At 37.9% G+C, this 22,136-nt stretch overlaps 1 protein-coding gene and 1 long non-coding RNA gene across 2 annotated transcripts in view; both read right to left on the bottom strand.

Annotated features, from left to right (window-relative positions):
* The window catches only part of LOC126184984 (uncharacterized), a 230,277-nt gene extending 210,475 nt beyond the window's left edge, over positions 1–19,802 (bottom strand). The window contains exon 1 of the mRNA XM_049927688.1: positions 19,654–19,802. The gene's annotated coding sequence lies outside the window, so the exon portion shown is untranslated. The remainder of the gene's footprint in view (positions 1–19,653) is intronic.
* A 23-nt stretch (positions 19,803–19,825) lies between these two features.
* LOC126184985 (uncharacterized) overlaps positions 19,826–22,136 on the bottom strand; it is a 61,914-nt gene continuing 59,603 nt past the window's right edge. The window contains exon 4 of the long non-coding RNA XR_007536924.1: positions 19,826–19,941. This is a non-coding gene — a long non-coding RNA (uncharacterized LOC126184985). The remainder of the gene's footprint in view (positions 19,942–22,136) is intronic.

Here is a 22,136-nt window from a genome sequence, read left to right as displayed (position 1 = left end):
GAGTGTTGCAGTAAGAAAGTCAGGATGTATGCACAATCAAACAGTACCTTGAAAATCAGGAATAATTATTAGAGTTCAGTCATAGACATCAATACTGGGACCATTCTTCTTGTTGTTGTATACAAATGATTTTACATTGTATATCCATGCAGAAATAGTTCTCTTTGATGAATATGCAAATATTATAATGAAGCCTAAAGGAGTAAATTCAACACTTGAAATGTAAATAGTATTTAGCAAAAATTAATAACAGGTTCTCCACAAATGAACTGTCACAATTTAGATAAAACACAGAACCTGCAATTCAGTGTTGATGAAAGAGAATATTCTAATTTATTAGCTGTTTGTATTGATAACAACAAGAGCTGGAAGTCACAAGTTACAGATCTTCTTAAACGGCGTATGTCTGCAACTTTTGCATTGCAGATAATACTTGAATTGGGAGATGAAAATTTAAAAAAGCTGACTTACTTTTCCTGCAATACTCCTTGTACCATGGTATGCCATGAAAGTGTATAGTGCAGCTTGTTACCTTATTGTATTGTCAACTATTCATGTGATAAGGTTTGATGGGAACTTTCTTTATTTTATTTTGACTTCTAGGGAGCTAGTTTTATTATTAGGACAAACCTATTGTCTTTCTAGGTGGCTCTACTATCTGTTTAGTAGAGCCACTGGTCACAAGAAGAGATTGGCTGTTTTACTGAGCTGCACAATCTTCTGGTCTGTTGGTACACTTTCTTGGTGTGGTCCTTCATTCACTCCATTGCTAGTTTCTGCTTAGTTGCTTCGGGCAGATACTTGGAGGGGGTTTCCTGCTGAGTGATGCCATTGGCATTCCATGTTGGAGTGCTGACTTCTTCACTGTACTAATTCTGGCCTCCTGACACTGAAAAATGTTGCTGTTTTTGCTCTCTATACTTCTGACAATATCCTGGATGGTGTGGCGATGGTGGTAGGTAGGGTAGCTAACAATTTAGTAATTTCAGTGGTGGCTTTCAGCAGAGATCATAGCAATCCCATAATACCATTTGTACAAATTTTTGTTGCTATTTGGTCTCTACAATTTGTATCTTCTTGGATCTTGCAGTAATTTGGAGTTACTGCTGCTGCTGTGCAGTTGTGGGCTCTTTTACTTGTCCAGTGGTGGACTGCTGGCCATGCACAGTTTCTATCATTGGGGCACTATGTCTGATTGTGTTGTGCACCTTCCATTTAGTGGTTGCATTTCCACTGCACTCTCAGATTTCTGTCAGTACCTTGTTGCTGTTAATTGTCTTATGTGTTGTTTGTATCTTCTCTCCGAGTGGCAGAAAACTTCACAGTCATCTGATGGTATTTTTATGGGGGATGCACCTCCTATAACAGGCAGGGTGTTGACCCATGCAGTGACAGAACTTTGTTTCTTAAGTTCTTGGCATTTTGCATTTTGAGCTTGCATGACTTCTGCCACATTTTACATTTCACTATGGCACTGCACAGTGCCTACCAATGTGTTGCAGTCCTTGACACTGGTAATATATTGATAGTCCTCTTCTTAAATGGAGTGGTTCTACCGTGACCCACAATGCACACAGTCTGGTAAATTCAAGGAATTTCCTGTGCTCCTCTGTATCTGGCAGAACAGCAATGACCATTGAGATTCATCTCTGTATGGTTGGCATCCATGTTCACGTTATGACTGTTGCATAGTACGCTAATTTTTCTAGAGTTTCTTCGATGTCTTTAGTTTGAAATTTTTGCAGACTGCTTCTGGTTATTACCTTGATACTTTTAAGGTTGATGCCCAGAAATGTGTGGCAGAGTATGCATTCTTTTCCAACCTTGTCAGTGATGACTACATAATCCTTTGTGGCCATGAGGACAAGCTATTTGGCAGTGAATGGCACACGACAATTTTAAGTTATTCACAAAGTTTTCCGTTGTTATGTTTATACTGCAAGATGATTGGCAGTACCTTCTGTTTGTTTCTTGTTGCTGTGTGGCTTCTTCATGTGGTTCTTGAATACAACTGAATGACTTCCTCAATTACACTGAAGGAGCAGGTTGTGCCATCATACCTGTTGCTTGCCTCTTCTCTTCTTGGTGGCTTGATGAATCATCCATGAGGGGTTGCAACAATAACTGTGTGTTGCTGGGTGGAGCAGCATGTTTTCTTTTCGTACTTACTGCAGTTGACAAAATATTTTAATTTTCCTATTTTCAGTCTCTAATGTTTTATGGGGCAATGTTCTAGAGTAACTCATCACTGAGGAAAAAATATTTGTTGCACAGAAGATTAAAACTAGCATAATATGTGGTATCCACTCTACGAAAGAGCTCTTTAAATAGTTGGGAATACTGACAACAGCCTCACATACATTTGCTCCCTTATGAAGTTTGTTGTTAACAATCAGTCACAGTTTGAAAACAATGGGAACATTCATTTCTATAATACTAAAAGGAGAATTGATTTATACTATCCATCACTCAGGCTCCGTGTGACACGGAAAGGAGTGAGGCATTCAGCCATGAAATTTTTTGGCCTCCTACCCAGGATATATGGAATTTAATGGATAATAAAATTAACTTGAAACACACGCTGAAATCATATCTGCTTGTCAACTCGTACTCCACAGAAGAACGTTTGAATGTGTAGTAGTATGATTTTGTGTTAAGAGAGGGAGAGGGAGAGATTCATTGAATACTTGTAAGTATAAATAACTGTATGCGTGTAAGAAATCCTTAAGAAATCACGTAAACTGTAAGCACACTGGCATATTTTCTGCTGATAAGATGGACTGTAATAACAAAACTGAGTCGTTCCATATCATAGCAAGCAGTCACAATTATGATCCACAGAATATACAAATAACTAACTAACATCCTTTATTCTTTTCTTGAAGAAACAACTGTTAATGTTTGGTGACTGGGTAAACATTTATATCACCAATTCAGTGTTCAGCTATAAACGTGTTCTCAACTACTGTTTTGCTGTGCAACCCTGGTGTAAAAATTAACAACACAACTCAGATTGTAAGTGTTAAACAAAAATTCCAAATTATTTCTTTATCTGAATCTTTGAGAAAATTAACAGATGTGATTGAGGTTGTGAGAGTGACTAACAACAGTGAACAAGATGCTGTCTGCATTTTCTGCAGGGCCAGTTGCTTTGGACTAATGGTTCGGAAGTGTGTTTCATTTCCCACTTGATGTAATTTGTTGTTCTGTTACGCTGTGTGACGAAGTTAAGTGCACTTTAGCACAACTATATATATATATATATATATATATTCTTTTATGTAGCATGAGTTCCTCTACATAAGAGGTGACCCCAAAACTACAGTTGTATGGCAGTGAACAATTTGTCTTCACACATATTCCATGTCATCGAGCACCAGTATATTGTCCATCCAAAACTTCCTCTGCAACTTGGAAGGTGCCATCTAAAACATCAAGAAGGAACTCAACATGATAAAACTAACTCCCCATTTCATGGTGTCATGGGATTGTACTTCTCAAACCAAATACATCCATGGTGTCACATTTCCCACTGAGTTCGTCATGCCATTTTTTTGTGTAACACTGCCACAAGATACTGCCTCACACTGCCTGCCTACAGCACACAGTGAAATCAAGTCAAATGTGAACATGTTTGCTTTCCCACCACCTCCAAAGGTACCACTTCCATGAACTACAAACATTTTACTTACCAGTTTCTGCAGCCCACCCACATTTCAATTGCAAATTTGGGCCCCACCATTTGTGCCTGAACACCCAGAGATGTGTTTCATGGTTACAGAGAACATTTTCATACAGGAAAAATTTTAGATGACTTTGAGTAGTTCACTTAGGTGATCTGCAATCTTGACCAACAAGCTTTGTTAGTCACCTTAAACATTATTTTACATCATCATAGAGAACTTATGTCATGCTGAAGATGGCACTAATCTCTTGCTACACAAAATCTATAGATCAATGACTAATTCAAGTCCTGTACCACAAGAAGTGCAGCAATAAGTTGCTTTCAGACTTTTGGAGGCACTTATGCAATATGGTGGATGCTTGTGTGCTGTCAGACACCTTACTTTCACACATTTGGCAACAGTTACCTCTTCAGATGCACTTAAACTTGATAATGCATGAAAGATGGTCTTTAACTGAGCTGCTGCAAGTGGCTGATAGAGCACATGACCTGCTCAACTCACATGCAATGGTGGCTACCACCACAACTGCCATGGCTAACAAATCCCCCTAAGTGTGGCTGAATCTGGTCAACACGGCTGAACCGGCAAATGCTGCCACAGCTGCCCAGTGACTGCTGGATGTGAGCAAAGATCTCCGATCCCTCTGTGCCCCCATTGATAAGCTGACAGCCCAGCTGTGACACTTCCAGCACCGTGACATCGCGATAGAGGATCTACACACACTATCTTGCCACACAATGTAGCCTCCATGACACATAAACAATGAAACAGGTTATTGTTGGTTCCAAAGAATTTCAGATCAAAGCTAGCAAGTGCAGGATGTCATATTCATACCAAAACGTCTCTCATGGCCCACCTTAAGTGCAGCCAAGCATAATGACCAGCACCTGCACCTAAACTCACAGCACTGGAAAACATGCCTGCTTCAGTGTGAGTCTATGTGATAGGGATCAATTTCAGCAGCTGTCAGATATGCAGCTACACAAAGGCTGTCCATCCTTAATCACTCTATGGTTCAGGTGTTTTTGGTTGACACTGGGTCAGATGTTAGCACCCCACTTGTTAATTCCTTCTCCACAGATAGACACACAGACAAGGTTCAAATAGTCGATGACTTGGTCATTCAAACATGTGAACAAAAAACACTGGTCTCTGTTGGTCCATCACGGCCAGGGGACATTGGCTGGTGCATACTTTTAAGTGTATGGGGCATGAAGATGGCAAAATGAATTGCTGAAACTGGTTGATATCAGAATAAAATGAAATATCTTAAAGTGTATGGCTGTTGGTAAAGTTTATTAACACTGAAAAAAACACTGGTGGTTGACACTGGATTCTCAGAGAAATGTAACTAGACCTTTGTGTTGCTTGACATTGGCTAACCTATACTGGGCACCGATTTCCTGGAAAAACATGCACCAACTGTGGAATTACACAACGCATGTGTCATTCATTCTGCTTATGGTGCCAGTACCCACGGAATACAGGGGTTGCTAACATTTTATGTGTACCCAAGGTTAGACAACCTCAGCATGCCTACATCAGCGGATGACAGAAGTTGGTGGGAGCATTATTGCTGCAATGTGCAATTGACCAGCCATAATTTGGAGGAGGAGATTGGTGCAAACAGAGGCATTTCCAGCAAGTTACAGTCAGAAAAGACAAGCTGAAGGCTACCATGTTGAAGAATGAGTCTGACCTGGAGATGTCTCAAATGACCATAAAACAGGTGGTGGAACAGCAGCAGCTCCCCACTGCTTCGCCTACAGTGGCAGCACGCAAGCCACAGAGACATGGAACAAAAAGGGGCACAGTTAGCACAAGATATATATCAGGCCCACCAGTCTCTTGCCATGTTCATAGACTCACATCTGGTTGCCTATGAAAACGAAGGCCATTTTTGATGGGATGTTACAAGAAGCAATCACTCAACCATCCAAGAGTTCGTAGTCCTCCCTGCTACACCTCGTCCATAAGAAAAATGGTTTGTGAAGTCTGTCTGGTGATTATCTGGAGGGACTGATGACCTCAGAAGTTAAGTCCCACAGTGCTCAGAGCCATTTGATTATCTGGAACCGAATGCTTGAACTGTGATGGACAGATATCCAGTGCCACACACACAAGACTTTACTCATTCATTAGCTGGTGTGATCATATTCAGTGTGTTGGATTCCCATAAGGTTTACAACCAGATTCCCACGGGCAAACCAGACATACTTATAATGGCAGAGACAACCCCATTTGGGCTATCTAAATTTTTAGTAATGCCATTTGGGCTCAAAAATGCTACCCAAACTTGGCAGAGGTTTTTTGACAGTGTACTAAGAGGGTTTCTTTACTGTTTTGCCTACCTATGCAATATTTTGGTATGTTGAGGAACACAAGCATGTGAAGGATATGTGAAATAAGTTTAGTGATCGTGGAATAACACATAATGAGGACATGTGAATGTTCAGGGATCCAGTGGTGACCTTCCTAGATTAGAAATTGTCAGCCCAGGGCATGTATCCAGTGCATAAAAGATTGGAATTGTTGTGTACCTCTCTCTGCCTCAACATTATCAGGAACTCAGGCAATTCCTAGGAATGGTATACTTTTATCAATGCAACCTCCCTGGAACAGCAAAACACCCTGTGCGATGCAGTGGCTGTCACATACCCTGCATCAGCAGCACACCTGGCCTTCATAGTCAATACAAGCCAGTTCTCAATAGGTGTGGCACTTCATCAGAAGGTTAACAGACATTGGCAGCCACTGAATGTTTTCTCCTCAAAAGTTAAATGCTGCCCAGACTCATTGGACTGCATACGACAGGGAACTCCTTGTGATGTATGAGGGTGTCAAGCATTTCTGTTCCTTCATTTAGGGCAGAATTGTCACAATATTCACCAACCATAAACCTATTGTGTCAGGTTTCCATAGCCTTGGCAGGCTAACCAAATCAAGTATATATGCTGCTTTTCTACAGATATGCACCATATCCATGGAGCTGTCAATATTATAGCACACTATCTTTCAAGCATCAATGGGTTAACTATGAAGCTGAATTGTTCAAAACTTGCAAGTGCTCAAACTTTGAAGACACAGCTACAGTCTTTGTTGACAAACTCTTCCACTGGTCTGCATTTCCAACTCATGGATGTACCCCACAGCTCATCTAACATATGTTGTGACATTTCTACTGGTAGACCACACCCATACATTCCTCCTAAATTCCGACAAAAAGTATTTGACGGCATCCCAAAACTGGCGCACCTAGGAACTAACGCCTGTGTAAGGTTGGTGATGGACCACTTCATATGATCATCGATCAAGAAAGATATATGGGAGTGGGCCTGCACTTCCCTTCAGTGCCTATGCAGCAAAGTAGGATGCCATGTGCATGCTCCAGTGGGACAATTCCCGACTTCTGCCATGCATTTTGGGCATGACCCCTCTCCCCTTCTGAAGGCTGTAGGTATTTATTTACATCAGTGGATCATTGCACAAGGTGTGCAAAGGCCATTCTGATGAGACATTTCTATGGAGACTATCATATGATTATTCATGGAAACTTGGGTAGCACATTTCAGGTGTCCATTTTTCATTACCACTGACCAGGTATGCCAATTTGGGTCCACACTGTTCCAGCAGTTGTCAAAACTTTGTAGTTTTCAGCAAAACTGGACAACCAGCTACCACCCAGCAAGCAACAGCTTGTTGGAAAGATGGCACTGCATCTTAAAGCCCACTCTGATGTGCCACAAAGACTCTTGCACTTAAATGTTGCCGCTGGTTTCACAGAATGCCTGAAAAACTGAGGTGGGCTGTTGATCAGTGGAGTTAGTGTACAGGGAACCATTACATGTTCTAGTGGAATTTCTTGCACCTGTGCCACTCCTGAACAAGGCACAACTACCCCATCTCTCACAACAAATGAGAAAGCATGCAGAGACACTCTGTGCAACTCTGATGTCACAGCACAGCACACATCCAGTTTCTGTACACAAGGCTCTTGATAGTTGTTCACATGTAATGTTTCACATGGATCTGGTATGACATCCTCTGCAGCCAATGTACACTAGCCCATACTAAGTACTACAATGAGACACACACACAGTGGACATCCTCTTCCAGGGAAAGGTAGCCAAAGTCTCGAAACAGCGGGAAAAGTCCACTTGGACTTGGCCAGTGTTGGCCACAACCCCACAGTCAACTTTGTGCCTGCCTCAATCCCAACAGAGCCAGACAGCTGTGACCCACCTGACTTTCACGCCCCAGGACCAGGTGCATCAGCAGAACCACCTAACCTCCTACTACTGTCTGCATTCGTGCAGGCCAAAAGCTGAAGTTAAAGTACCCTGTCATACCTGGCACACCACACTTTAGGTGGTGGTGGGGTGGGGGGGGGGGGGTGGGGGGGGGGGGATATGTGGGAGTGACTATTGACAGTCAGCAGGACACTGTGTGCATTATCTTTGGGGCCAATTGCTTCGGACTAGAGTTTCAGAAGTGTGTTTTGTTTCCTGCTTGATTTAAGTTGTTGCCCTATTACACTGAGTAATAAAGTAAAGTAGACATTACCACAAATATGCGTACATGTTCTTTTATTTAGTACAAGTTCCCTTGCAAGATTGAAGAGTGAAGTAGTAAGGGAAAGACATAATTTTAAGACAAGAAGACTTGATTAACCGTAAGAAATTGGAAAGAAGGAATTTTTTGTACAATGACTGTCAGTTTTTATGCACAAGAAAAAAAAATCTATTCCAGGCAGAACTCATTGCTGCTAATCTATTAACTCATAAACTGCTATTAATCATAAGGATGGGAAAATATTTCTAAGTTATAAGATATCATACAGCTCTCAAAGACCTTGGTAAATTGTTGACTTATAAGACTTTCAAGTAATTTGAATATAATTATATGGTTCAGAAGAAACTTAAAGAACTGCTTAAGGATTCAGTGGCATAAACAAGAAAATAATAGCCTTTGTTTATCATAACAATAATGATGATGATGATGATGATGATGATGATTGGTGTGTGTGTGTGTGTGTGTGTGTGTGTGTGTGTGTGTGTGTGTGTATTTTGTACTATGTAAGAGAAGGAAACAGAAGGAGCATATATAAAGTGCAAAAAATAAACAATATTTGCAGATGGATTATTCTTTTTTTCTTTTTTCTACTGTTTGATGGTCCATGTAATCTAATAATATAAAATATGCTGGAGAAATATATTTTATTAAGTGTCAAATTGCCATTCAGATATATTTCACTGCCCATTACAAGACTGAGTGACACCTGGTAGTGTTGTCGGCACATGACATGGTAAGGAAAATATGTATTTGAAGCAGATATGAATGGAAAATCATTCTAAGGGTAATACATACCACAAATGGAGAAATTCACTGACATAAGAGATTCTGAAAAAGAGCAGACACTGTTATGATGCAGCCCCAGTAAATGAACATCTTGGAACAACAAAGCAAGTCAGCTATTTGTGTGCTACTTTCGTGAGCAGACAGTGGTTCATGGACAGTAAAACCATAACCAGGTGATGAGGTGTTGGACATTCACACAACACCACAGAACAAGGAGGTTGTAGTTTTGAACACTCTGTAAAGCAGGATAGGTGGCAACCTCTTAAAAATTTGATGACAGAATATAATGTTGGTATAGGTACAAGTGCTTTAGAGCACACCATTCAGTGCACTTTATGTACATTGAAGGTGGAGGGAGGGAGAAAGGAAAGGAAAGGAAATGGAAGGAACTACTGATGTTAGCTCCCTCACAACTTTATGCGGAATCGGCAGCGATGATTTGAACTCAGAATCTCCTGCTTACTGGGTTGTTGTGTTAACCAGTGCACCACCTGGACACAGTGCTTATCACAACTGCATGCACTATCTCAGCACACCTCTCAGACAACCGACATTTCCACCTAGTGCCACTTATCTGCAGTCCTCATCGATGTCCTCCACATTTGCTGCTTTGAGATTCCCACAGGAGGTAGAACGTATTTGTGCATCTGGACTGAAGGTGGTGGATTCATTGCCCATTGAGATGCATCAGTTGTATAAATGCATCTCATCTGGTATAACAGATATGACTGAAAGAACAGACACCATGTGGAATCTGCAAATGTGATGTATATTATGTAAATTGAAGATGGCACAGGGAGGAAGGAAATAAAATGTAAGGAACTACTGATGTCAACTGCATCAGGATTTCATGTGGAGTCAGTGGCAATGAGTGAAAATGTGTACCGGACTGGGATTTGAACCCAGGATCTTCTACTTATTAGGCAGCTAATTTAACCACTCCACCATCCAGACACAGTGTTCACAGCAATTGTGTGGACTATCTCAGAATGCTTCTTGGCTGACCCACATTACCATCTAGTGCCACCTACCCACAGCCCCTGTCCATGTGAGGAATAGTGCTTTACATAGTGCCAATTGAGATCAGACACAAAAATGGTGAACAGGTATGCAGTATGAGTCATGCACAGAACAGGTGGCATCAGATGCCCAAGTGTATGTAGTTTCTATGTGATCTATGCTGTTGAGTAAATTTGATTTTATGTAAATTAATTTCGATTTAATGTTCTATGTTTCGATCTTAGTATGACTATATCTTTACTGATGTGCTTTGGATCAATGTTAAGTGGGTACCAGTTGGTTATATGTTTGTCTGGTGGGAAGGAAGGAAGGCAGGAAGAAGAGATTAAAGTTTTTCTGGAGTTGCATAAAAATGGAATGCATTTCACTGAGTGAACATTGTAATTGATGGCAGCAAGGCATCTAGGAATATTAAAAATGAAAATTACATACAGATCAGTTTGTCATCTATGTTATTTCAAGAAACACGTCAACCTATACAGTTTCCAGACTTAAAAGAAAACCTGGCATCCAGGCAGAATAAATTTAAGTAACAGATGAGTAATTTCTCTTTAAAACTATCACTTGACTCGGCAACAATACTTTAACTCCATGAACATTTATTACAGTTAATTATCATCCAATTGTATGTAACAAAGGAGGTCGTTAAAAGCCACAGGAAAGATTGGAAATGTGGTAAATATGAAGTGTTGCAACCTCTTAAAATAAATGGTATACAGTTTTATCACATCTTCCTAATAATTCAAGGATTAAGTGTGGGCACATTGATAGGGGTAAACTTCTTCAAAAAATATGAAGGACAGCTAGATTTCAGTGAGGATTCTGTGATGCTGGAAATGCAAGGAAGAAATGTAACTATACCATTTTCTAGGAAAAAGAATGTAACTACTGAAGGGAGTGACAGTTTTCCCATCAGGTATTACAGAAAAAGGAAATATATGGAAGGGTATAATGAACATGGCACTGAGGAAATGGGGATTGGTATAGAAGAGTTGCTGGCTGTACAGGACAAGATTGAATGGTAAGTAGAAGAAATACCTGAATTAAATGGAAGTGAGAAGGAAGAGTTAAAAGAGGTTATGCTTAAGCATAAAAATATTTTCTCAGATCAGCCAGGACTATGACTATGAATGTTATTTGACTGTGAAGGAAGATGCACAGTTTTTCAAAAAAAGCTATAACAATTACAAAAAAACATAGGGAAGCAGTAATGGACTTAATCCATAAAATGCTTTAGTGGGGTATTATTGAGCAAGCTGTAAGTGTGTCCATTAATTGTGGTTATTAAGTGAGATGGATCTATGAGACTTGTGTTGGATACTAGGGCTTTGAATAAAATAGTTAACCAGAAAGTGAGATGTGTGAAAACATCAATGAACTGTTGCAAGAATTTAAAGGGGCTAAATTTTTGACTTCAATAGACATGATGTGTGGCTAATGGAATTTGTCACGGGCAAAGGAATCCAGGAAGCATGCAGCATTCTTATTTGAAAGTAAGTGTTATCAATATGTGTTCATACCATCTGGAATAAACATAAGTGTTTGTGCTTTTGTGAGAGCTATGTCAAAAGTTATAGGTGAAGAACTACTGAGGGGAAAAAAAACTGTTGATGTTGACGAGGTCTTGATTTCGACTGTAACCTTGGAGTAACATGGTGAGTTATTAGACAAGGTTTTGGGTGCATATGAAGTAGTGGATCTGCTGACTTTGGAAGGCACATCACTTGGTGAGTGGTGCATTCCCCAGCTGGGTGCGTGCATTCTTATTTTTTGGTGCACTCTATCCTAACTCTTTCCTATCCAAGTTCTATTCCGACTGTGCTTTTCAACTTTTGTTTTACCCTTTTCCACCTGAGGTCTATCCTATCTGATGTGACCACACCTTCTGTGGATTAGGTGATTTGGGAAAGAAATCTTTGATACTTGTAACACCTGCCATCTCTTGAAAACAAATAAATAAATAAGTCTTGCAAAGTAGGGCAAAAATTAATTTTTGTTGTATTTTAGATGCTGAGGATTTAATGTTCTGTATGGAAGTTAGATCTGGAAGTGATAAGGTTCTGGTATCCATTCTGGATGATAAATTAGAGCCAACTGTGGAGTAAAGTAAAGTGGAGTCTGCTTCCATGAAAGTCAGTGGTTATAGAGCACAGACAGTATGGCCTAAAGCTGGTGTTTTTGTAGGTGGTAATGCACAAAAAAGGACGCTTACTCCAATCAAGAGGTGGAAGTTTGGAATGAACAGGCAGTGGTTCCTGTGCCATATGTTATGGTTGAAATAGTGATGCAGAAAAGGGTGCTCACTTTAAGGAAGTAAGAGAGTTTTATGTGGAGGGAAAAGGTGTTGATGTTGTGGTAGCTGAAGCTATAAGTGATGACCTGCAGCTTATTGATGTAAGTTCTGTTGCATTTGGAATGAATGAAAGTGTTGAGCAGGCACATTTATTTTGTTAAACCATATGAAAGTAATGTAGAGAGAAATGGATTCTAGTAACTGGATAGCAAGGGAAAAAAATAGATTCAGAAATGGGCCCTTGAAAGTTGTGAGTTTAATATTGCTGAAGATATCAAGAACAATAAAAAAAGGAGTTGGGGCAAATACCACAGAGGACATTGCACTCAGCCCACATCTCGTGGTCGTGCAGTAGCATTCTCGCTTCCCACGCCCGGGTTCCCGGGTTTGATTCCCGGCGGGGTCAGGGATTTTCTCTGCCTCGTGATGGCTGGGTGTTGTGTGCTGTCCTTAGGTTAGTTAGGTTTAAGTAGTTCTAAGTTCTAGGGGACTGATGACCGTAGCAGTTAAGTCCCATAGTGCTCAGAGCCATTTGAATCATTTGACATTGCACTCTTTGCAATGCTAGGTAATTGACAATTACCAGGTACTTGAGTTATTGACAATACTACTTCAATTTCTTTTCATGTTGTCAATCTTCCTCTTCTGCCATTCTGAACTTTGTGCTATCATCTTTAACTTTTTTTCACATCTGTAGTAAAGTGGAAGCAGCAGGGGTTATTGCCATGTTGAAGGTTATAAACAGAGAGAAATGTTTAATTGTGGAAGGAAAGGTTAATGTAATTTGAAGTGATTCCAGGATGTGGTTGTGAAAATAAAGTGATTAATGATGATCTGAGGTAACTCGGGATAATGAGAGGTGTTGTACTAATGAAAAATTGGTAGTGGACTTTGAATTGATTATGTAAAGTCTACTAAACGTGACATGTGAAGGAACATATTGGTAAATGGAGACTAATGAGGAATAAGGTGTATTGTCATGATGAAAAATAGATAATGATGGAGTAAGATGACTTATTGCAAGGAGATGGCATGTTGTTCTAATAGAAAAAGGTTAACAGATTTTTGTAACATGGAAAAATACTGAATATAGCTATTGAGATTGACTGATTAGTATGGTGATGTAAAGAATCTAATGAAGTTTGGAAAGGAGAATACTAATATTGACATTAGCCAAACTCATATATGAGAGAGTTGGAAAGAAAGAAGGTTAAAAGAAAAAATTGTATATAAGTTTTTTGAAATTGTATATAATCTGTGTCTATATTAAGTCAAAACATTACAGTGAAGATTGTGAGAGACATTGTGGCTTCGCTAAAGTATTTATACCAGATAAGTGACTGTACACAAGTTGTAATGAAGGAAATTACATAATACGTGGTAACTACATTATGTTGTAAATATTGTCAAAGAATTATTTGTACTAGATGGAAATCAATTTGAAAGAACTTGAATCTATTTAACGTAAATATTTCAGTTAGCTACGTAAAGAAATAAAATGCCATTAGCTACCATAATTTACTGAAGTTTTGAAATTATTTCAATTTAATTACTTATGGCTTCAATTAAATTTAAATGGGTGCCACTTTAATGCACTAGTTAGAATAGAGAGTGTTAATTTAGTTAATTGTAAAATGGAATTTAAGAAATGTATGTAATAATGATTCATTTCAAGAAGTTGGCTTCAACAAAACTCTGGTTTCAGGAACTATGGGGAAAAAGCTGTGAGGCTAATGAAGTGCCAACATTAAGGTTGGAGAGAATTTAATTGGTGTAAAATAAAAAGACACCATCCAGAGTGAAAGAAGAAAATTTTATAAATATTGTGAAATGGACAGGAAATAGAAGTTTCATTGTTGTGTGAAAAAACTAATTTTGAGTGAAAAACTATTTTGATGAATTTGGAAGCAATATAATTTTGTGAGTCATATGCTATGTTAGGTTTAGAACTACCAAGTCTGAAGGAAGGGAAATGTAATTCACTTTATTTTGGTTTTGGAATTGGTTCAGTGTTTGAGTTAAATTATTCGAACATTTTTATTTGCAAGGAAAACTTATTCATAATTAAAGGGGGTGTAAGGTGTACCACCTTACATCATGCCAATTGAGATCAGAGATAAAAGTGGTGACAGGCGGTATGAGTCATGTGGAGGACAGATGGCATCAGATGCCTGAGTATATGTAGTTTCTATGTGATCTGGTAGAGGTCACTAGGTGACACTGTTTGAGGTGCAATCAAAAGTTTTTTGAAGCAGCTGCTGTCCAGCTATATGGCCTGATGAAAAAAGTCATAGTCATAACAGTGTATAGGTCACCATGTGGAAACATAGAAATCTTTTTTGATAAATTAGAATTGTTGCTAAATACTATTTACAAAAAATAAACTGTGATTATTCTTTGTGGTGATTTCAATATTAATCTTCTAGTTGAAAGTCAACAAAAAAGGCAATTTTTGGACATATTAAAGAGTTTCAACATGTCACCACACATAAACAATTCAACTAGAATAACAAACACCTCCAATAGCCTCATAGATAACATTTTCTCAAATATGTCAGAAACTGACATAGAGGTAACAAACATAGATTTAGGATTGTCTGACCACAATGCTCTCACCATTGAAATCCCTTTAAGGTCAAAGGAAGATAAAGGTGTAAATAATATTTACAAAAGAAACTTCTCTGTGGACAGCTGTCATCAGTTCATAAGTATCTTAGAAAATGAAAATTGGTTAGATGTTTTGAAACAGTCAAGTACAGATGAGGCATATAGTGTATTTGCATCGATTTATATGATGAACTTTGAGATGTGTTTTCCAAAGAAACTGACCAGAGTCAAGTCTACTGGATACATAAAGTCAAGTTCTTGGATGACTCTTGGAATTAAGAAATCATGTGAAAACATGAAAAAACTGAATTCAGAGTTGAGGGAGTGTACAAATATTGATTTTATAGAATATGTAAAGAGGTATAGAAAAATATACCGCAGAGTAATTGCAAATGCAAAGTTATTAAGTAATAATATGGAAATAAAACAGTCCAGAAATGAAACTAAAATAGCATGGGAAATTGTGAGAAAAGAAACCGGGGTACCTACCAAAGACAAGGAAATTATTCTAAAAGATGAGGAGAATAAAATGGTAGATAAATATGCCATGCCTAATTATATAAATAATTACTTTTTAAATGTACCCCAGACATTAAGCAGGAATCTTGGGGAGCAGATTAAGATGGAAGCACCCAAGGCAGCCAGCAGTATGATGGCAGTTCCAACGAACGAAAAAGAAGTTCTAAAAGTGATTAAAAGTCTGAAGTCCAAGATGTCAGCTGGAGTAGATGAGGTGCCAATAATATTAGTAAAGAAAACAGCTAATCAGATAGCGAAACCATTGACGCACATAGCAAACTTGTCAATGGCTGAGGGCGTGTTTCCACAAAAACTGAAAATTTCTAAAGTCATTCCCCTGTTGAAAAAGGGTGATAAACTTAAAATAGAAAACTACAGACCTGTCTCACTCCTTCCAACTTTCTCTAAAGTTTTAGAGATACTAATGAAATATAGAGTCACACATTATCTTAATATGCACAATCTGATAAACAGTAATCAGCATGGATTTCAAGCTGGGAGAAGTACCGAAACAGCTGTACTAGAATACACAAAAGAAATAATCACTAAATTGGAAGAGGGAAATAGTGTAGTTGGGATAAATCTAGATTTGTCAAAAGCCTTTGACACTGTTGACCACAGCATACTTTTGAAAAAGCTTGAAGCTATAGGTATCAGAGGACTGGTAAAAAAGTGGTTTGAGTCTTATCTGGAAAAGAGGATGCAGGTGGTTGAAATTACAGCACCAAATATTAATCAAAAAATTAAACTCAGATCAGATCCAAGGGAGGTCACAGTAGGAGTACCTCAAGGAAGTGTACTAGGCCCCTTGCTGTTCCTCATTTACATTAATGATATTCAGGTGTCAGAGAGAAAAGCTAGAATCATGTTATTTGCTGATGATACTAGTTTAATAGTTAGTGATATGAAGCAGTCATTGCACAGTACTGTGGACCATGTCCTACAAGATATACAAAAATGGTTTAGTGCTAACAAGCTAACACTGAATGCAAAAAAAACTAATTATGTGCAATATGGAAAAATAAGTGAACAGGACAACCTAAATCCCACCATGGAGGGCAAACAACTTGAAAGAGTACAGTGTGCAAAATTCCTGGGTATGCACATTGATGAGAAGATTAATTGGAAGGACCATGTGGTGAACTTAGCACTAATACTAAATTCAGCATGTTTTGTGCTTAGAATAATTTCAAGAGTTTGTAGTAATGACTGTACCAGATTAGTATATTTTGGCTATTTTCAGTCCATTGCATCCTATGGGATAGTATTCTGGGGAAAAACAAATTGTCGTCTAAATGAGATTTTCAAATTGCAAAAACGTGCTATTCGGATAATGACCCACAGCCCACCTCAAACACATTGTAGGCCCCTTTTTAAAGCATTGAAAATTGTAACAATTCCATCATTATACATTCTGAAATGTCTGTTGGTGATCAAAAGAAATCAGGTCAAAATGAAAACCAATACAGACTTCCATAATTACAATACACGGCAATGTAAAGATCTCCACATACAAGCTGTAACAAGGACCCGAAGCCAGAAACATGTATGTAATCAAGGCATCAAACTTTTTAATGCATTACCAAAACATATCAAAGAGCTGGAAAATGAGGATAAATTTAAAACTGTTCTAAAGAACCACATACTTGACAAATGCTATTACAGCATAAGTGAATATCTCTGCGCAACTGTATAAAATATATGTTTAAGTTAATGTGACAAATGAAATTACATCAGTGCATAATAAATTATGTTATAAAAACACTTATTAGTTGTATATTGTATTAAACATAAGATAGATTAGTATGAATTCAGCACAGATACAAATTTTGTAAAGATATTATATAGTTGTTAAAATGTACCCTGACAAGTCCTATATCACAAATGTGATCATTGGGATGATAATAAATAAATAAATAAATAAATAAAAAATACTGTATTTCTTATTTGCAATTATGTTTGTTTAATTTTGTAATTGTTTACTAATTATTATTATAATTGTGCTTAGTTATGAGACTGAATGAGGGTGTGAATGCGCAATAATGTTTTATGTAAAGTTTTTATACTATACTTTGAAATAATTGGTCTTGTGGGGAATGTTCGAGAATGAAGTGTGTGTTAAGACACTTTTACTGGGGAATTTGTTATAAACTATTTCAGTGGTTTATGGTACTGTGTAAATGAGATTATGAATTCAGTACAGTAGCTTTGTTGAGGGGTAGTTAATTTTATATTTGTGGGTTTTCAAAATTTATTTATGTTAATTTACTATTCTGGTTCAGTGACAAATTTTGGTTGGCTCTGAATATATGCATGACATTGAGTGGGTCTGATCCTGGTTTCTGATTGGCTGTGATGTTTTTCTGCCAATTAGAAGTTAGCATATTCACATGTATTTTGGGAACTAGAAACCCTGTTTGTGTAGAGAGACGAGCAGAGTCAGGGATTGGATCTCATTGTGATCAGAGCTATTGATAGGTGTTCCAATCAAAGTTATTAATATTGTGATATTTTGGTACCAAAAAGTTTGAGAAGTGCTGTAAAGTGTTGAAGAGAATTTGACTTAACATACAGTGTGAAATTCAGAACTTTTGGTGACACTTTAAATAACTAAATTCTGTGTGGCATGTTGCCTACTCATGAACGTTAACATTTTGTTATCTGAGATTAATTTTAGCATCATATGAGATAGCAATTCTATAAGAAACAATCTGTTTGTAAGCTTTCAGTGAAGGATAACTAATAATTACCATAAACTGACTACACTTATGAATAATGTGCATGTGTGAATTTTTCAGACTTTGTACAGCTTACAGTAAGGCTTGGTAGTAACTGACATATGCAAGCTTACCATAATAGAGCAAAATTTTACACACACAAATACTTTCATTTAACTGTTACTAACCTTCCACTAACAAAAGAATTTTAGTGCAACCTGTGGTTACAAGGTGTACATCTGCATTTTTCTGTAGCTTTTTTCAGCTGAGAACTGCATTTCAGTAATGTCAAGGAGGCATGCATGCGAGAAGAGACTGACCATAGCTGAGTAGATCTTAGTCACAGCAGTGCCACACCACACTGCTGCACTACTTTGAAATTCCCACAGGATGTCAAATGTATTTGTGCATACACACTGGAAGTGGTGGACTCATTGCTCATCAAGGGAAATCAATTACATAAATGTGTGCTGTCTGTTCTTTTGAACATGTCCAAAATAACTCATTGTTGAACTTGGCCTCCACGTGTTCCCATGTTGAGCCAATGACATAATGAATTACAATTAGAGTGAGTGTGGGATCCTCAAGATTTGATGATGGATCAATGGAAACATGTCGCATGGTTGGGTGAATAACATTACTAGTTACAACAGGTCAACGTTTGTGCCCAGATACACCATCATCCAGTTAAATAACTGTTCAAAATATGCACTGTCTTATGGACACAGGCTGGTGGGCTAAAGGTAATTAAGGACACAATGATAGCTATGTTTTAATGCAGACCCTTCAATTCTTTCATGCTTTATCTGTTCCAGAACACTGATGGCATCTTCCAGTAGGCTAATGGTCTATGTCACAAGGCCAGAACAATTCTACAGTGGTTTGAGAAGCATGGTAGTGAGCTCACACTGATGTTCTGGTCACCAAATTTGCCTAATTTGAATTCCATGGAAAATATCTGGGACGCTATAGAGCACCAGCTCCAAACCCACAAACTAGTGACCTGTAATTATGGGAATTGTATGATCTGTCTGTACATATCTCGGGCCAAATACCTTCAGACACCTAACAAGGACTTACAAAATCCTTGCCACACAGTATAACCACTGTATTGTGTTCTTAAGGTGGGCCAACACACTATTAAGCAGGTGGTCATTATGGTTTGGCTCATGCATGTGTATCGCTCAATAATATTATTTATAATATGTTGGTGAGTTACACAACTATTTACCTGACAACTTAAAAGGCTCAGACTTGTAATTAGAATTTGACAAAGACTGTTTGGTAAGCTGTCTAAAACAAAACAATCTATTTCATGTTTATCAAAATATACCAAGTGTCCAATAAAATCAGCTAGAGTCCAAGGAAATCCTTAAAGATCAGTAGTGTTCCACATCTGTTATGATTTAGTATCTCTAATATTATTAATTTTTATGGAAGAATGACAGGATACCTTGTGGCATATGTCCTGTAAGTGTGTCAATTCTTGTTCAAGATTTGCAATCCTGAGGTGATGATGTTGTGCATCTTCAAGGCAAGAAGCATGCACAGATTCCAAATAACTTAGCTGTTTCTGTAGCAACACAACTACTTCATCTTGGCTTTTTGCAGCTTCTTGAGCATCAGCCAGTTCGTAGCGTAAACGTTCAGCCTTTTCTTCAAGTTCTGCTGCAGTTTGTTGCAACTGACCACGTTCAAATGTAGCAGTTTGGAGGTGCTTTTTCAGTACAGTGTGATGATTCTGAAACAGAAATTTAGTTATTACAAAGTTTTAAAAAATGTTTAACGCAAAAATGTATTTTTTTCATTTAATAATAAACCAGCAACTATCCATGTTTAAGATAGTTACACTAATATATGATGAAAGACAACAACAACAAGAGCATGACTGGATGGAGTGTCCACCAATAAATTAATAATGTATATTAGATATAGAGTTCAGCTACAGATTGAATATATCAACAAAGTAATTTTTTCATGCCAAAATTCCTAATGGTTTGTATTAACTTTGTGTCCTCACTATGCAAAAAACAGTATCAAAATACTAAGCCATTCTTTGTAATATGAATTTAGGTAACTGTAAGTGTAAAATTCACTGTATCATTAATTGCAGATTGTATAAAATACATTTTTATATGCAGTAATGTAATAAAAACAATTTCAGAAGCTGTTTATGTACAACTGCAGTACCCTCAACACGCTCTCAGAATGCAAAAATTATATTCTGAACAAATTTTTCACACACATTATTTCCATCAGTATCTTCAATACTGAGTTGGAAAAATCTACAATGTTGGGGCACAGCCTCAGAAATGGATACTTGATAAAATTCAGACTCTAAAATATTTACCGAACTACTTGATACTGAGTCTTTATTGAAAAAATCAGCAATGGACAACGATTTTAATAAAGAAGAAGTATAATTAATGTGTTATGTATAGTTCCAGTTCCTAAAGGATCTACCGTTATAACATGCAAACTTTGGATGCTCGAGATACCACATGGAACAAGATAGAGTGTTTAAAGCAACGGGCATACAGGTGAAAGGAACTGGGGTAAAATCCTTGTCTGGTTCTCCATGGCTTGCCTAAATCATGAGGTGAATACCAAAGTGGTTTCTTTGAGGATACAGGTGATTTTCTTTCCCATCCTTACTCTAGCTGAACATGTACCCTAGCTCTATAAAATTCATGTTGATATCACGTTCTTCCTTCTTTTATAGAGAACTTGCCCATAAGGAAAAGCCATCTGTTACATTTTGTGATTAAAAAAGATTGCATTGCATAATAAGTACTACATGGAGTTTCAGGATTGCAGCCAGATGACATCAACATCTTGTCATGATATTTCAGGTAAGAACCACTCATTCATCTTCAGGTGAGTGTTTTATTGTGGTACTACCGAATTAAAATTTAGATGTTAACATAATAAATTTAACTGATATCAGATGTGACATTGAGTGCAAAATGTTTTCCTTCTTAAAATATTAAAGAAATCTTCAGTTCCCATGTTTCATTCAATTGAAAACTGCCGTCACAATTAATAAGATATTCCACCAAATATATTTTCATAGACCCCAAGATTTCCCTGGCAGAATAATCCACAAAATTTCCTGTTGAGATATGATGCTCAACTATGGCTGACTAACTGGGCTGCAAAATGTGAGTGTGGCAATGCTCAATGTACCTTTCACATACTGTGCATATGGTGCCACCAATGAAGGTTTTGCAACACTGGTGTGGTATTCTGTAGACTTCTGCATTCTACTATCCCAGATCATTCTGTAGTGAACCAAATAGGGCACAGATCTTTGTAGGTGGCTGGAAGTTTACTGTAACATAATGTTCCTTTACGATTATGCTTAATTTCAATAAAATATTGTGGACATTTGGGAGGGATGCCCTGGACTTGAACAGCTTCTTCTCCTCTTGATCTTGTGAGCGATCATGTTTCCAGCTCAAAGCTGTGCTGATATGATGTGAAGAACATCCATGATCTTTGGTCACAGGTTGTAGGTGATGCAGCTCCTTTGAAAGGCTGTCTCTATCAGATATAACATGTACCCAGTGCACCAGCACTCAAAGGATGCCCATTGGTTGTGAATGGTGGTGGCAGCTAGATGCTTGTAAATGTGAGCCATTCACTTTCTGACTACTAGAAATGGTAGACAGCTGCCTTTTTCCACTTCCATCGTAAATAGGATATTTTTGTGGACTGAATTCAGTTGCTGTAAACATTGTTACAGCTTTCCCTCATTGTGGGGCTACTCTACAAAAAAACCATCTGCATATTATCAGATGACTTTTGGTTGTAGTTTCACGAAATTGAGTGCTCTCCCTTCAAAGTCTTCCATAAAGAAGTTTACTATCAGAGTGGAGAATGACTACCCATGGCAACACCACCAATTTGCTCAAAATATACAGCATTGAATAAAAA

The sequence above is a fragment of the Schistocerca cancellata genome, chromosome 4 (assembly GCF_023864275.1).
Source record: "Schistocerca cancellata isolate TAMUIC-IGC-003103 chromosome 4, iqSchCanc2.1, whole genome shotgun sequence".
Taxonomy (NCBI): Eukaryota; Metazoa; Arthropoda; class Insecta; order Orthoptera; family Acrididae; genus Schistocerca; species Schistocerca cancellata.
Note: the sequence above shows the minus strand (reverse complement) of the source record. Positions and strands in the feature narration are given on the sequence as shown.